At 36.4% G+C, this 18181-nt stretch overlaps 1 protein-coding gene across 11 annotated transcripts in view; it reads left to right on the top strand.

The window, feature by feature from the left end:
* Positions 1-10946, top strand: part of LOC128854777 (forkhead box protein O) — a 143185-nt gene extending 132239 nt beyond the window's left edge. For all 11 annotated transcript variants that reach the window (XM_054089163.1, XM_054089160.1, XM_054089162.1 and 8 more), the window contains exon 11: positions 7962-10946. The gene's annotated coding sequence lies outside the window, so the exon portion shown is untranslated. The remainder of the gene's footprint in view (positions 1-7961) is intronic.
* Positions 10947-18181: the final 7235 nt, after the last annotated feature.

Here is an 18181-nt window from a genome sequence, read left to right as displayed (position 1 = left end):
CTTATGTGACAGTCCTGGTCAATATTTTCCATAATTTCATCGACTTTTTCAACGATAGGTCTACCGGAGCGAAGTGCATCTTTCACATCGAAGTTTCCAGAACGGAAGCGAGCGAACCATTGTTGTGCTACACGAACTGATACAGCATCGTCTCCGTTAACTTCACAAAATTCATTGGTGGCTTGCGTGGCATTCTTCCCTTTTTTATACAAAAATTTCAAAATATAGCGAATTTCTTCATTATTTTCTCTCATTTTTGAACAGCTATAACTTTTTTGCTACTTTTCCGGATGTAATTTTTTTTTGGTTAAATGAAGCTTAAAATGTCACCTTTCTAACACCATATGATATGACACAATGTGATTGGTAGCACTGGAGATAGATGACTCCAACGGCATCTACTGACAAAATACGAAAAGACTTTTTCGACTACCCAATATACATGTATATAGAACTAATTTGTGTTGTTGTTGTTGTAATATGCATAAAACAATTTTTTCGATCAAAACCTTAGCAGCTGCGATTACCAATTTGTGTGGTGTGCAGCAGTGTAGTTATAGAACCACTAGCCATTGTATACTGGATGACTGAACACAAGAGAATAGAATGGAGTGACCTGGACACTCGTTCACTCCGCTCTCAGCTATCTCCAACCAGAGCTTGTATTTATCAATTATGTCGGAAGAAAACATCTCGTGGAATGCAATAACTTTCTCAGGAACACTAAAATCGGCAAAATTACTAATTATCTTTCAGTGCTCCCAAAAGTAGATTGCTGACAAATGGTTAAAGCACTTACTTTAACACCATAGAACTGTTGCTGATTGAAGCATGCCTCGCTTGTAACGAAAGTAATAGTAAAGGAATAAAGGATACCAGGAATAAAGAAGCATCTAATGTATCACTGCCCAAAATTGTATAATTTACTATGCGTTGGCTCCGTGCACCTCTCCGCTTTGACGGACACCGCGGATCAGAGGATTAACAGTCTACTACTTAAAGCTTACGAAGCAATGCTACACAAGTAAAATCTAAATTAATATATAAGACTCCATAAATATTAAGAACCAGTACTGGCCTGTGTGAGGTCATTGCTGATCATTACTTCATTACTTAAAGTGCATCTCATTCCTCTATTTGGCAGTTACAGGAAGTGTAAAGATTAGTTGGACAGTAGGTATATAAAATTTGTTTGCAACTTTTTGGCATATATATTCCTTACGCTAATTTTATATAATAATTATTTTATAATTTTTCATACTTTTGTTTATTCTGACACCTAAATTCTTCACAAGGTAACATCATTTCTTATTAATACAATTTTTCCATATTCTTACGTACTCGTAAGTCGGTTTTTGCCGTATTTAAATCATTGCACCATCTAGCTCGGCCCGCTACTTGCTGGCGCCAGTTGGTGACACTCTTCCTCGTCGTCCACTAGTGGGTTCACTCTCGAAGTACTGCCGTGCTGGAGTACTTTCGTGCATCTTCGAGATATGGCCAAGCCAGCACACTGCTTGCATTTTAATACGCTTCACAATGTCCACATCTCGGTGCAGCTCGCTGTTTCATCGGATACGGAACTCGTTCTCGTCTACGGACCAAAGATTTTTCGGAGAATTTTTCTCTCGAACACTCCCATTGCTCTCTCATTAGTGGTCGTCATAGCCCAAGCTTCTGTGCCGTATACAAGGACGGGGATAATTAGGCTTTTGTACAGAGTTGTTTTCGTTTTTCGAGCGAGCGCTTTACTTTTCAATTGGCTACTGAGCCAAAAGTAACACCTGTTGGCAAGAATTATCCTTCGTTTAATCTCCAGGCTGATATCGTGCTGGTTGTCGACATTGGTACCTAGATATACAAAGTCCTACACCACTTCTATTTCGCGGTTGCCAATATCGATGTATTGTCCAAGAAGTGAGGACTCTTTGTGTGCTGATCGCAGGTATCTTGTTTTACTTTCGTTCACCCCAAAACCCACTTTTCTGCTACATAACAATTTTGAAGTACGGAGTGTCAAGGTGGTTCCATTCAGAAGCACGAATAATTTTCCAATAGGAGACTAAAGAAATCATACGAAAGAAAATCGTCTTGTCTTGTTTGTTGATATTTCACGAAATTTGTAAACTGTTCACTTTTTTGTATGAGAATTCGGAGATCGTAGGTTCAAATCTCCGTTTCAAGAAGAAAAAGTTTTCTCTAAAAGCGGCCGCTCCTTGGCAGGTAATGGCAAACTTCCGAGTGTATTTCTGCCATGGAAAAGCTGCTCATAAAAAGAATATGTGCCTTAAAACTGTAGGTCTCTCCATTTGTGGAACAACATCAAGACGCACACCACAAATAAGAGGAGGAGCTCGGCCAAACGCCTAAAACGAGTGTACGAGCCAATTATATATAATATAAGGTCTTACAAGCTTTTCCAAACGATATTTCTATATCTAATAGTTGGTTTTAATATGTTACTTTATTTCAATGTTATCGTTTGGTTCTACAAGCTTGAGCGGTTTTGTGTTCATGTTTGTCATTTTCCGATTTGAGGAAGCAGGTGTTGGTATTATAATGAAAAATTGTTGATTAATTTAAGTTTTGTTAAAATATTTTTATTAGAATATTACATAGGGGATATAATATGTGATGATAGAAAGTTTAACAGTTTAGTTTTGGGGCAGTACTTATTCCAGCTGTGAAGCTCTGCCTGTTTAATAAACACAAATTGTAGACCAAATGCACCTCAAAAAGATTCAGAAACTTTTAATGAAGTACATATAAGTACCATTAATTGAAAAAAAGCTTCAAACTTGACCTCTCATTTAGGAAATATTTAGCAACAATGTACAGGGTGAATGATATGAAATGTTACTTATTCAAAACACAATAACTTTTTTGTGTGAAATGAGTTTTTTTTGATTTCAAAGACAAAATTGTTCAAAAATGAGGTATTTTGGCCTATTCTCGTATAATCGCTTTTTTCAGCGCATCCATACTGGCATATTTTTTAATCCTCCCCTTGCTCTCTAAAATGGACCAGATGGAATAGTCCATCGAATTTGCGTCTGGCGAATTCGAAAGCCATTGTGTGGACGAAATGAAGTGTGGAACATGATTTTTTAACCGTTCTTGGTTCACACGAGCTTTATGAGACGGTACCGAGTCCTGTTGTAACGTCCATGATCTACGGCCGAATTTTTGCGTGTCCACGGCTCTAAAGCAGCTTCTAAAACATTTTCCCGATAATAAGTCGCATTCACTTTGACACCAGGCTCGATAAAAACGATTGGAGAGCGTGCAACAGCAGTCACTGCGGCCCAAACCATTACTTGCGATGGGAAATTGCTTCGAGTGGCCATACGTAGGCTCAAATTCTCGTATCAGCGTTCGGTCAAGTAAACACGATCATTTTGAGTGTTTATGAACTGCTCAATTGGGAAATTTTTTTCATCAGAAAACACAATGTTAGGAAACTCGCCACGTTCGTGCAAGCGCAACAACTCCTTTGCTCTTTCGCACTGAACTTTTTTTTGCTGGGATGAAAGATGGTGTGCTTTTTGGAACTAGTAAGTCTTAACCTTCAGCTCATTTTTCAATATGCGTCGAATGCTGTCTTGCGATATTTTCAGTTCTTTGGCAATTTTTCTTCCACTTCGACGTGGATTTCGTTCAAGTCGAGCCTTCACTTTTCGAATCATTTCTGGCGTTGCTGCGGTTTTTTTTGGTCCACCTCCATAGCGTTTTGCAATGTTACCAATATCACTGTAACGTTTTATAGTGCGATACACACACATTTTATTCACTTTGAGGTGACTGAGCTCAAGAACAATGGCTGGTTGTGATTTTCCAGCCAAATATAACGCAATCACACTATTACGTTTGAATTCCATCACAGAAAAAAAAAAATTCAAGAAAGCTGAGACGCAAATGCTTTTGATGGCTTATAAACAATATATTGAACTGTCATTATAACAATTTTGACGTTGATGTCATAAGCTGTTGTACAGATGCAAGCAGTGTGAAGTTGGTAACACTTCATATCGTTCACCTTGTAAAATATATAATTTTATTAATACATCTGAATCTTAAATAGTTTACTTTATAATTCATCTGTATTTGTATACTCATCTTTCAAATTAATTCCAACTCACATCCTTTTGTTTGTCCTCGAATGTATGTACTTCCTACACAATCAGCACATTTTTTATTTTCCCAAAAGTCTATTTTATGTGCCACACTTCATAAAAAATGGGTTATCTTATCGAGTTTCGGAAAAATATGAGCAATGTAGCACTTCATCAAACTGCAATAAACTGGATAACAAATGGACATTTGAGGAGAAAATTTGCGCTCAGGATAATCCCACCATCAACACCAAACTGCCAACTTAAAAGCCAGTTAAATGCTTTGGAAAAGCAGACCAAATAGATAGTTTACTATGCTCAGAGGCGACAAACTTGCAAATAGCCAACAACTAAATTATTCATTAATTCGACTGACACTTGCCACAGCCGACAGCGTCGGCCAATGATAAGTGACAAGCGTTGAATAAGTAAAATATGTGGAATGGCGAGGAATGAGAAATGTGAAAGTGTTCATGACCAAAGCAGAGTGTTAAATTATTCACAAATATAAAGGCCGATAAAAATAGTTCCTCGGAAAAATACGCAAAAAATTTACTTTGAAAGTACTAACGCACTGATTGTGGGTAGATCCTGCGTTTTCTGGAGGGATGAGAAGTTAGTTACAGAAATTTAAATAGCGCACCACAATAGCTAAAAATACGAGGTGTGTTCAAAAAGTATCGCGAATTTTGAATTTTCGCAGGTTACGTATACTCGAATTTCATATGTAGTTCGGCCATTTTAAATGTTCAGTTAATTGTTGACACCTGCTTTGCTTGCACGTGTTTCGGCTCGTCTTTGATTTTTACCTATTCAAAAAGATGGATCAAAGAAATCAAATATCAAATTTTGTTTATTGTAAAAAACAAAATTAAGTGCGCGAATGCATTCCGAACGTTAACTGTGTTATACGGAGAAGCTACTTTGGACCAAAGCAACGTTTATCGGTGGTAGGGTTTATCGGTAAAAATTGTTCTCACAAAGCCGAAAAGATGTGAACGACGAAAAGCGTGCCGGACGCCCAAGCACTTCAACAACAGACGAAAAAATTGATGAAGTGAAAATGGTATTGGCCAATCGTCGAATTACCGTTAGAGAAGTTGCTCAGTACCGAGACATATCGATTGGATCGTACCATTCGATTTCGAGTTTTTTCAATGATTTGGGCATGAGACCGGTGGCCGCAAAATTCATACCAAAACTGCTCAATTTCGACCAAAAGCAGCATCACATGAACATTGCTAATGAGATGTTGGACTCTGTCCGCGACGACCCAAATTTGCTCCAGAGGGTCATAACTGGTGACAAATCGTGAGTTTAGGGTTATGACGTAGAAACCAAAGCTCAATCGTCTTAATGGAAGCTCCCGCATGAACCAAGACCGAAAAAAGCGCGCCAAGTTCGGTCGAATGTAAAAGTTTTACTTACCGTTTTCTTCGATTGCAGAGCGTTGTGCATTATGAATTCTTGCCACAGGGTAAAACGGTCAATAAGGAATATTACCTGCAAGTTATGCGCAATTTGCGCAAAGCAATCCGCCAGGAATGCCCGGATTTGTGGAAGAACAAAAATTGGCTCTTGCATCACGATAACGCCCCTGCTCACACACCGTTGCTTGTGCGCGACTTTTTGGCCAAAAACAAAAAAACAACACACTAATGATGCCACAGTCATCGTATTCCCCAGATCTGGCCCCCTGTGACTTTTTCTTGTTCCCGAAAATGAAGAGGCCCATGAAAGGACGCCGCTACGCTACGATTGACGAGATAAAGACGGCATCGAAGGAGGAGCTGAACAAGATAAAATAAATGATCTTTTGAAGTGCTTCGCAGATTGGAAAAAACCTTGGCACAAGTGCATAATATCTCATAGGTATTACTTTGAAGGGGACAAAGTAGATATTAATAAATAAATAAATAATTTTTGAAAAAAACACAATATTCGCGATTCTTTTTGAACACACCTCGTATATAGCAACGTAAATGGATGGGTGGAAACTTGGATGACTTGCAATAAAATTTAGTCTTGGCGGGAGTATTTACACTCGAATGCTCGACAGAGAAAAAGTATCCTCTTTATATAAATCCTGTATTCTAAAGCATTTTCCGCGCTGTAATAATAATAAATTGCGTAAATTGTTGTTAGTCATAAATGTATCATTCTTTTGGTGCCCCTCTGATGTAATAGTTTGCTGCAATATAAATACACACACATATTTTTAATTGCCAGGGCGGAGTTTGCTTGTGTGTGTCGCTGATTCGGGGAGCAAATTTTATTGCTATTGCCAGTTTGAAATCATAGCATTTCAGTAGCAATCGCGCATTTGATTTGCTTTTTACAATTTTATTTTTTTTTTTCATTTTGCCTTTTGCTTACTTCTGGGTGCTCTTTACCATCTTTTGCCTAGTGCCTCTCTATCCATCTCTTTCTTTGGTAGATCCGTGGCACTATAAAGTAATTGAATTTTATGTGTCAGTTGACACTTAACTGTCGCACTTTGCACGCATTTCAAATCCGCTGTAAATGCCGCAAATCGTACTTCTTGGCGGCGTTTACGAGCTATTACCGGAGTTGGAGTGATAGTCGTTGGAGAAGGAATGGTATGCGTGGAGTGTCTGGTTTTGCCAAACATTGATGAGATTAGTCGCTCGATGTCTTTTGCTTACTACAAATTACTTAATTTAATGCTATTTGCATGTCTGAAATGTCGATAACTAAGAATAAAAAATTAAAAGATATCTTTAAAAAAATATTAATCGATGTCAATGCTGCAAAATCTGCGCAGTCATCGATGGAAAATAGTGAAAATCGAAAGGACTAATGTTAGCATGTGAAGTACGGTGGTTGTGATGGCGCTTCCAATTTGAGCTCTCGAATCAGTTGTTATTTACTCTACAACAATTATTTCTCAGGAAAGCGCAGAAAAGATGAAGCTCCATTTCTTCATGTGCTATTTTGAAAACCCTTAAGCCCCAATACGATATACGAAGGACTCAGAAAGTTCTTTGGACTCCTCGCCATTAAATTTCCAAACTCGTAGCGGTCACTGGACGATCAACATACACCTGGAAAAGCTAGGGTTACCATTTAACCCCGATTGCAAAAACTGTGGGGAAGAAGGAGACTGTAGCGGATTTTCTCTGTAAATGTCCGGGTTTGACAGACAGCTAGAAGACTAAGGTCACTGGGAGCTCCTTTTTTGACAGCCTGGGGCAGTGCGCTAACCTAAATCCAATCAATCTTCTCCATTATATCAACAGCTCTGGCTGGCCGTAGATATCTGCCTGTTGGATGTCTCATAATGGTATCAAAACGGCGCTTTAGACTATTTGAGGAGTGCCAGGTGTACTTCAAACATTTCACCTACCTACCTACAACATTTAAGATAAATAAATAAATAGCGCGTACACCTCTGTTAGGTAATTTGTACCCCCTCCTATTTGTGGCGTGAGTTCCACAAATAGAGGCACCTACAGTTTTGAGCCTACTCCAAACGGCAAATAGCACCATTCTTGATTGTATTTTCTACAGTTCTGAAAGTGTGTTCATATTATCAGCACATCAGTGTTTAATTTGATTGCCCATAGTTAGCACGATTGCCCCAATTTTAAAATTTTTGCTCGTTCACACTATCGACCTTATCGAGCTTTAGTATGCGGACTGCTCCGTGTCCGGACTGCTAGCAGAAATGCCTGCTTTCTGGACACTCATAAGCGCATTCATTTGATATGCTGTGCTCTTGAGTAATGTGGGTGGGTATCCTCTAAAAATATACCTACGTAAATTTCAACTTTAAATTTTAATAGTTGTTTTTATCAATTAATTATTTTCCATTTCTTATTTTTTCAGGTTATTTAGCTGGCTCTAAAGTCGATAACAAACAACAAATCTAATAGGATTATATAAAAACTTAGTTAAAGTTAGATATAATCAGTTGTAAGCGAGTTGTACATACAAATCTGCAAAGTAATTGTAACAGCGATTGTAAATAAGCAAGCGGTTTGCAAATATAAAAAACAAACATTTTTGTTTGAGTTAAAGAAATTATGCAAACAAATTTCTAAACATCAAATAAAGTTTTAAAAAAATTGAATAAAATGTTAGTAAATGCTAAATAAATATGCAACAATAAAATCCCTTAATAATTCGTATACGTAATACATATAAAATAAAAAACAAAATGTTATGAATAAAAAATTTAATTTTTTATTTTATTTTGCTTACTAGTTCGTTAATAATTGAAATAATGTAAATCTTAAATACTAGGCATGTAATATCGAGCGAGAGTGTAAATTGGCTTAAGTTGAAAAATATGTTTTGTTAATGTACAACATTAACATATTACATAAGGTAAGAAAAATTTATAGAAAAATAATAATATACTATATGGATGTTCGTAATCAAACACCGACATATGTACATATGTAGCAACGATACAATAACTTGAATTGTTAAATAAATCAAAAAATGGTTAGATGTGTTTATATATTATTTTCTTTTAAGTAGTACAAAATGTTAAATGGAGATGTCAAATATAAAAAATATATAAAAATAAATGTAAGAAAGAAAAACAAACAAAAATGGCAGATAATAATTGAATGTTTACTACATACGAGTATAGGCACTAGCGCACGCATACATTCAGACAAAAATATTAACGTATCTACAATGTAAATATGAAACGTTTACAGTGAAGCAAAGAAACATTAAAAAGTGTTGCATCAGATTTGGTGGTTGGAGAATACATTTGTTTAATCAGTTTTCTACTATAGCTTTAGCTTTAGATCAGAATAATAGTTTATTTTATAAAATATTGTTTTTCCAAATATCGTATTGGAAAACAAAACCGCCAATTTGCTGCGTTCAAAACTAGTTTGCTGCTGCCTGCAAAGCGAATGGTTATGCAAGTATAAGTGTATATGTGTGAGCGCAAATACTAATATGCATGTGTGAGTAAAATTCCACGCATGGGTCGATAACTTTTTTAACGATTAATTGAAGCAGAGAGGAGTGCAACGGAGCCAATAATTGGTTTTTATTATATTTGAGCAGCTTAGATATATGTAGTTCGGTGAGAGGGACTCAAAAAAATGTTTAATATATTCTGAAAATCGGGTGAAATGGAATAATCATCCACGAATCTGCTAACTCCATGACTATGGGTCCTTCTTCTTCTTAATTAGCGCGATAACCGCTTACGCGATTTTGGCCGAGTTTAACAAAGCGCGCCAGTCGTTTCTTTCTCGTGCTAACCGGCGCCAATTGGACATGCCAAGTGAAGCCAAGTCCTTCTCCACCGTGGAGGCCTTCCTCTTCCTCAGCTACCACCAGCTGGAACCGCATCGAATACTTTCAAAGCCAGTTAAGACAGTTAATTTTAACGTTTCAAAACCTTTCTACCTTCTTTTTGTCTTTAAGTTTTCTAGTTTTAGAAAGATAGTGTTCGAGTTTTGTTTCCAAGCTATCGCTTTAAACGCCATCCAATGCACTGTTTTGCCAGAACAAAATACATTTTACCCTACTTTCCTGTAAATTTGCTTGAACTCGTAAATTCCGCTCGTTTTGTGTAGCTTGGAAATACATAAATGTTCATTCTGCAGCGACGCGAACTATATAGCTACTACGAGTGTTCCATTCAACTACGACTTAATTAGGGCATTCACTAGGGTGTCGTAAAGGTCGTATTGCGGTATGCCATGAACTTGCTAAAAATATATTTACAGCGTTCGCTAGGTACCGTACAAGGCATATGGTATTATAAATTTACTCTACGCTACAAAATAGTTGTGGTTTCGAGTATTCTAAACGTTTATTTAATAATTAAAAACTATAACACATAAAACAATACCGTCATTATGACAACTTGTGAATCATCTAAATGTATTTCGCTAAACGCGAATAGCTTTGCTACGCATATTTCAACTGCCCTAAAGTGCGAGAATGTGATAAATTCGATGTAGAAAATAAATGACAATAAATCGCTTATTCTATCCATCATCTACTGAGTTCACTATGACTTTTGATGCAGTAAGTGGTGCGTTCGATTGGAAATGGTGGGTTCGTGTGATTTTTTCGAATTAAAGGGAATACGAGAAAACCAGTTCCTGTTAGGGTTTAATATAAATAAAATAAAACCTGGCCATCGTAGACGAATGGGTTTGTAAGGGACAACAATTAGTTAGGGTCCAGCTGTAAAACCCAGTGGGGGTATGAAATATTAATTGGTAGAAAAAATGTTTCTAATAGCGGTCGCCCCTCAGCAGGCAATCGCAAATCTCCAAGCGTATTTCTGCTATAAAAAAGCTCCTCATAATAAATATCTGCCGTTCGGAGTAGGCAGCAAGACGCACACCACAAATGGAGGAGGAGCTCGTCCAAATACCCAAAAAGTGTGTAAAGGCTGTCCTAGATTAGTACCCTTTTAATAGAACGCCAGGGTTCCACCCTAATGCCAATGCGTTAGCGTGTATGTTGAACAAAATTCAGTAGGTATGGGCAATATCAGATCGTTATCCGGTTCTCAACGAATTTGAAAAGATTAGCTGATTGGTTTACGTCACATGGGTCATGACTGCGGCTTGTTTACGAAAAACATGAGATAGTGTTGGTGATATATTGCTTCGTTACCGCCTGAGCAAGCGGAACGAAACCCCGTAGACGTGGCAGCCGAAATTACTCCCACAATTTGGGTTTTCAGTTGACTGAAAGTCAATGCCCGGTATCATTCTTGTTAGCGAGAGTTATTATGGTTTTATTGCTTTTCTTAAGCAAAGAAGGGGATTCAGAGCGTACAATAATTCAATGTCGAAGCGAGTGCAAGTCAGTTTCGAACTATTGGAAAAAAGATGCTACTGACAGCAATTGGCACTCCCATGGCAATGTTTATGTGCAACTCATCAGTTACCGATACGGAAAGGAACACAAATGCGAACTGGCCATGTGTTAGTATTCTCTAGAACAGAACTAGAAATAGAACAATTCTCTGTTGAAATAAATTTCCTCTCATTGAGTTATTTGTTACGGATGCTTATTAATGTTGCATACATTCAGGTGCAAAATTAATACTCCTGTTAGTGGTAAAGGGTGCATAACGGAGTACATGTAAATACATATATATTTACATAGGAAAATCGGTTAATATATAAATTTGGAAATGATGCATTTCGTTTTTTATGCTGGTTGGAAACTTATTCCCACCAAAAAACAAAAAAAAAAAAACAAAACAATACATAACTAGATAAAACTCAAATACTAAAGCAAAGGAGTGTATCAATTTCGAACATAGCATACATATATATTGGCTCCTTCAAATGTCTGAGAGCAGATAAGCAAAATTTTGTAGTGAAAGTAAAAATATTTACCAAAATTTAGTAGAAACTTCTGATGTATGCATACTATATCTACATACATATTTACGCAGATATTTATATTAGTTATGAATGTGTGTTTACTTTACAAGTAATTATTAAGTAAAAAAAATACAACAAAAATAAAATTAAAAATAAAAATACATATGTGTGTAGCTACAGCCATAATTAACTCGAAGTCAGGCTACTTAAAGTCGTCTGAGTATATTAGAAAATTGCAAGTTAATGCATAAAACTTAATTCAATGAAATTTTAAGCAAAAATACAAGAAAATAATCAAAGAAAAAAATTTTATCAAAATGCACATCGGTTAGTTGAATTTAATGTATTATAACAAGTTGCCAGGAGCCTAAAAATATCGACTATTTTTTTCAATGCATAATGGTGCTGCCTTCTAATACTTTTTTATTATTTATTTTTAAGCGGTAAAACTAGCTTAATGCAAAGCTCCAAAGAAGCATTTCGAAGCGCAATAACAAGGAAAAGGATGGGTATTTCTGCAAACAAATATATATACGTAATGATACACACATATGTACACACATACATATATTATACTTATTTACGCAATGTAAAGAAAAATATGTTATAGTCCAAATCTCAGGTGCAGCACAATTTGAGAGTAATGCATATACATATGCAAACATAAACACATACACTAATGTATAGTATAAATATGTACATTGGGATTGCCATGGAAAGAAAAAATATTATTTTCTCTATGATATCTTTGTTCAAAGGAAAAAAGTGGGCACCTATTTAAAAATCTTTTTTTATTTTTATTTCCATGGGGAAAAAGAACTTTCCTGTAAATTTTATTAAAGATCGATATTATTTAACCCTCAAAAAAAATATTTTTTTGTCCATTCCAATGTACATAAATACACTTAGCTGTCTAACAGTAGCGCTTTTTAAGTAAGAAAATCAGTTTGGTTTCTACTAACTATCTCTTTTTGAAGCTCAACTTTTTCGAAAGTTTTAATTTTTTCAGTTGTTTATGACAATGTTTAATATCTCTAATTTATTTCAAGTTCTTTCTTTCTAACTAAAGAAAAAAAAAATTATCAAGGCGTTTTCAAATTTCTCAATCAAGGCAGCCAATGTGTCATTACTTTTTTCGTGTTAATGAGTGCGAATAAAATATTTTCTCAAAAAAAAAAAAAAAACACCTCGTAACGTCTTATTTCCCACAAGAGTTTTGACCGAAAATAACGCTATTTGGCAAAATTTTCGAAAATATTTTTCTTCGACAATCTTCGACATTGCACTCATTTTAATTTATTAATTTACTAATTTTTTCCCTCCTCCTGCAAATGCTCTATTTTTTGTACAATCTTGCGCAACACAATTTTTCAAATGCTGTTAAAGCTGACTAATAAGGATAATTTACAAAAACATTCGATTACAAACTCCTAAAGCATAAATAATATGTATTTAAATTATTGAAGTAATTTAATGAGAAACTAGTAATCTTATTTAACTGGAAAAAATTCAAAAAAAATAAATTTAAAAATTAAAAAAGTTTGTGAAACAGTAGCAAACATAAAATAAATTTTGTATATAGAAAACTTACCCAAAAATGATAATAAAATAAATCAAAATTTCAATAAAAATAATATTACAAAAATTTGGTTTACTATTTGTTTCCTTTTACAATATGTAACTATTTGAGTTTCCTTGTCTTGCAGTTGGCGTATATTTTTATTTCTAAAAAAAGAAAACCACGAAAAATATTGAACAGGCTTCTCTACATTTAAAAATTCGAGGTAGTGTGCTAAAATTGGACATCAAGCGCTTGATGTGTTGATGAAGCGGCTCATGTGTTCCAACAAAATACTTATATATTAAAGAGGATGGACGACCTCTTTTTATGTGTAAGGGAGAATGGGGAGTTGTGAGACGGGTTTTGTTTTTGGACCCGTATTACTCAAAATCTTAATATTCTGCATATGTCAACGATGGAAACTTTAGTCAATGAATACTGGAAGCCATTGGTATGGCCTATTTAACAAAACTACAATTTTCCTTAAAATTAAAATTGTATATAATAATATAAAATATAATACAAAATACAAAAATGTGGGGAGTTGTGAGACACCATGGTTTAAATCAATAAAAATGACTTATTTTAGTTGTTAGTTCTTTATTAAGATGAAAAATAAAAAAGAAAAGACAATTGTTATAAAAAAGTGTATAAAAAAAGCAATGCCATCAATCTGATGATTCGCAGTGAGAACATGTATGATAACCAGTTCGTAAATTGGCGCACTTTAGGTGCACAGCTCGATCGCATACATTGCAATGAATGGAGTTGTTTCTGCTTAACTTTTTCGGCATTGCACCTTTGCAGATGATGCAAAAATGATATATATACAAACAATGCATGAATATTGCGAGGTACTTATGAAAGATGCGTTAAAACGTCGAAAAAAACGGTGTCTCACAACTCCCCATATTTGTTGCCTTACAACTCCCCAAATCGTTTTTTTTTATAAATGGCCGCGTAGTCATAAACACATTGAACGTTCATGCCCAAGTGAATGTGTAAATTCAAAGCTAATAGGACAATTAATAATTTGTATATATTGACATTTGCAATTTGCTATAACAACTGATCGAATGTATCGCAAAACAAATGATGAAAAAAACTTACCGAGACATTCCAAAACATAGTAACTGGAGAGACGCGTCGAATGCATGTAAATATGACCAATGCTAGCTGAAAAGTGAGATCGCATCGTGAACACTTGTTGACACTTTAAATCGAATGTAAACAAATGAATAATGCCGAAAGGTAACAATGTCTCACAACTCGCTGTGTCTCACAACTCCCAATTTTCCCCTACTTATATAAACTTGTACAACTCAACACCTACATTATTTGTGGGCTTTTCCGTCGAGCTTCTCTTCAAATTTGTGGCGTGCTTCTTGATGTTTTCCTATAGATAGAGGAACCCATCGAGCAGATATTCACAATACGCTAAGTCTTCGAAAATATTCATGAAAGGAGAATCGACACACACCATCTTTTCGTCGACTTCAGGGCTACATTCGACAGTACGAAAAGGAGGTACAGTATGTAATATTTAACATTTTTTACATGAAAGTATTTGCAATTACTCTATAAGCCGTGTAGTCTTCATCGTTGTCGAGTATAGCCTGGTATCTTCTTCATGCTTTGAACCATTTTTTCTGCGTAGCTCGTCGACGGGGTTGGCGTCTGGGGACTGGGAAGGCCAGTCTATTACTGTAACCCTATTTTATTGTTTTGTTGTTTCTCAATGTGTTTTCCTGAGAGTGGCGGCCGCCGTAGCCGAATGGGTTAGTGCGCGACTACCATTCGGAATTCACTGAGAGAACGTCGGTTCGAATCTCGGTGAAAACACCAAAATTAAGAAAAACATTTTTCTAATAGCGTTCGCCCCTCGGCAGGCAATGGCAAACCTTCGAGTGTATTTGTGCCATGAAAAAGCTCCTCATAAAAATATCTGCCATTCGGAGTCGGCTTGAAACTGTAGGTCCCTCCATTTGTGGAACAACATCAAGGCGCACACCACAAATACGAGGAGGAGCTCGGCCAAACATCCAAAAAGAGTGTACGCGCCAATTAATATATATATGTATATATATAGTGGTTTTGATGATGTGGGACGGTAGGATGTGTTCGCCTCCTTCAGTCGACGTTCGATGGTGTTGATACTCACATCTATCCTTTTTAGCAAGAAGGGTCCCGCTTAAAAGGTTGGACGATCACTTTATTCTGCTTTTTTGTCGTCACTCGCTTCAAGCCGCGCTAGGAAAAGTCATCAACATTTTTCTACACCTTATACCACTGATTCCACATCATAATAAACTTTTTGGACTTTTTAATTATTTTTGCAGACGCGGCGTAAGATGATTTCGGCCCTTTCGAATGCGTACATAAAAATAGCGCCTCAAAACGCTTCGCGTACTTCACACTCATTTTTTTTTTTTTGGTTGTGTTTACGGAAAAGTTTCGAACGACACTAAACTGAGTTAGCACTGGCGTCGTAGCCCTCGAGTGGGACTATTATGCAGCAAAAAGCAGAACGAAATATATTGTATCTTGAAGTTAAAAGAAAAACACCGGTTCTTTTCACCTGACACAGACTGTACCTATATGCCGCGAGTCTGCATTTGGCATCCCCGCAAAACTAATATGGCTAGGGAAGATAATGTTGATACCAGCAGCACTATAAGAATTGGGAAGAACTTCTCCGAGCCGTTTGATACCAAACGAGGTTTCAGATAAGCTGACTTGCTGTCGTGTGACTTCTTTAACCTGATGTCAGAAAAGATCGTGCTAGCCGCAGAACTTAATCGCTCAGGCACAATCTTTTATAAGAGCGTACAATTGTTGCAGTATGCCGATGATATTGACATCATCGGCCTTAAGAATCGCGCTGTTAGTTCTGCCTTTTCCAAACTGTATAAAGAGGCAAGACGAATGGGTCTGGTGCTGAACGAGGACAAAACCAAGTACCTCCTGTGCGACAATCAGTCGCCGCACTCGCGTATCGGCAGCCACGTCATTGTTGACAGTTATGATTTCGAGGTTGTAAAAGACTTCGTTTATTTAGGAACCAGCATTAACACCAATACCAATGTCAGCCTTGAAATCCAACGCAAAATATCTCGTCCTCTCTCGACGAACATAACTAACACTCTACAAGACTCTCATCATACCCGTACATGACGTGGAAGATGACAATATCCGATGAATTGCAGGCGATGGAACGATGAACGGTGTGAACTTTACGGCTACGTTGGTTGGGTCATGTCGTCCGAATGGATACAAACGTTCCGGCTCTGAAAGTATTCGATGCGGTACCCGCTGGTGGTAGCAGAGGAAGAGGAAGCTCTCCACTACGTTCGAAAGATCAGGTTAGCCCGAGAAAGAAACGACTGACGCACTTTGCTAAACTTGGCCAAAACCGCGTAAGCGGTTATCGCGCCAATTACGAAGCAGGAGGAGTAAATCAGTTTTATTGCAAATGTCGCAATCATTTCGTTGGCATTATTAGTAGTTGGGATAAAAAAATAAAAATTTATTTTGCCATGAGATATAAGCATTAGATGAGGATATTGTCTAGGTTCTTCGAATTGTTGATCCCAGCGCGAAAGCATCAGTCGTTTGCATTTAAATTTTCATTGTATGCATGGTGAAAAATTTGTAGAGGCCCGCTTTTTAGCAGACCGTTATTCAACTCTAAGCGAATTATACGGAATCAGCTGATAGGCTTATGTCACTTGGGATGTGTTTCAAAGTCAACCAATTTTCGATGTCACCTCTGCCAAAAATGACAGGTAAAATCTATTGTGAATGAAAAATTATGCAACTTTTAAAGAGAAGAACAAGAAATACTGGATGCAGAGAGTTGTTTCGCAGTAACACGTTCGAAATTACATGAATTGTTTTTATATTTCGGAGCAGTTTGAGAAATTGCAATTTAACTTTTTTTTTTTCAAGAAATTAGTTTTTAGTATCGAGATAGCTAATATCTGTATTTTTTGTCTGCGGTCCATCTTTTACTGACAAAACTATGGCAAGCCAGCCAGCTGTCACACTACAAAAATCTAATCAGATTAACACCACCGTCTGTCAATGCCACAAGCAAAAATAATAGTTCCATCGTGTAAAAGTGTAGGTACTAGGCAGATAAATGTCCAAGATGCCATTAAAAACGTATTGTCTAGGAATTACTTTTACTTAGCCGGTAACGAAACAAGTGTGGAAATATTAAAAAAAAATGTTTAAAGTGGTCTGATTTTAAGAGTAGGCGAATCGGAAATATGCAACCTTATTAATGGAAGAAGAACAAGATTATGAAATTAAAATAATCGAATACTGCCGCTGTTCTTGACAATGATAATTCTCAATCAATAATGCCTCTGCCGTCCGAGGGATTGCTACCGAACTCGCCCAGAATCAGCAACAGAAATAAAGTACAATCTTTTTAAGAAATTTTAGCTTATACATATATAAAATGTTATATGTATTTTATATGTATTTTATCTTCTATTTAAACAATTAATTTCTAAAAGGGGTCAATTACGCATTTCCATGCATAGCAAATGAAAAGTAGATACCTTAGTTACTTGTGCAAAATGGTACTAATCAAATCGGTTCAGTATTTTACGAAACATAGACATTTTACGATTTTGAAATTTCCACCTATTCCCCTCTAGCACCCATAATATATATTGTACAATAAGTAATTTACACCTCCGAAATCAGTTCAAAATGACGAAACACGCCCACTATACCGTTTTTTCCTAGTTGAGGCTCCGCCAATCTGCATCTATGATATGTATCAATTGATTTCGTCTCTGCTGAAGCAGATTTAAGAAAAGATACACAACCATTTGTTTGTCACAATCTTTAGAAGAATTAAGGAAAACCAACCGCCGAAGACGAATAGTCCTTCACCAAGAAGAGCGAGCTCTTACGCATCGGTTCACACAAGAGAGTTTTCGAACGTTCAAAAAATCGAGGTAATGTGTCATTCGCTTTATGGCACAAATTTAACACATTTCTTTTTGTTCCGAAATATCAAAAATAAAATGCGACGCCTACGCTTTTCAACAGCTGAAGAAGCTTGTAAATAGCTCGTTTTGGAGGTATCCACTTCTGAGATGCAAAAGTGCTTTGACAATTTATTCAAACGAACGAAGGATTGT

Source organism: Anastrepha ludens, chromosome 2 (genome assembly GCF_028408465.1).
Source record: "Anastrepha ludens isolate Willacy chromosome 2, idAnaLude1.1, whole genome shotgun sequence".
NCBI classification, from domain to species: domain Eukaryota; kingdom Metazoa; phylum Arthropoda; class Insecta; order Diptera; family Tephritidae; genus Anastrepha; species Anastrepha ludens.
This window is presented reverse-complemented; position numbering and strand designations above follow the sequence as displayed.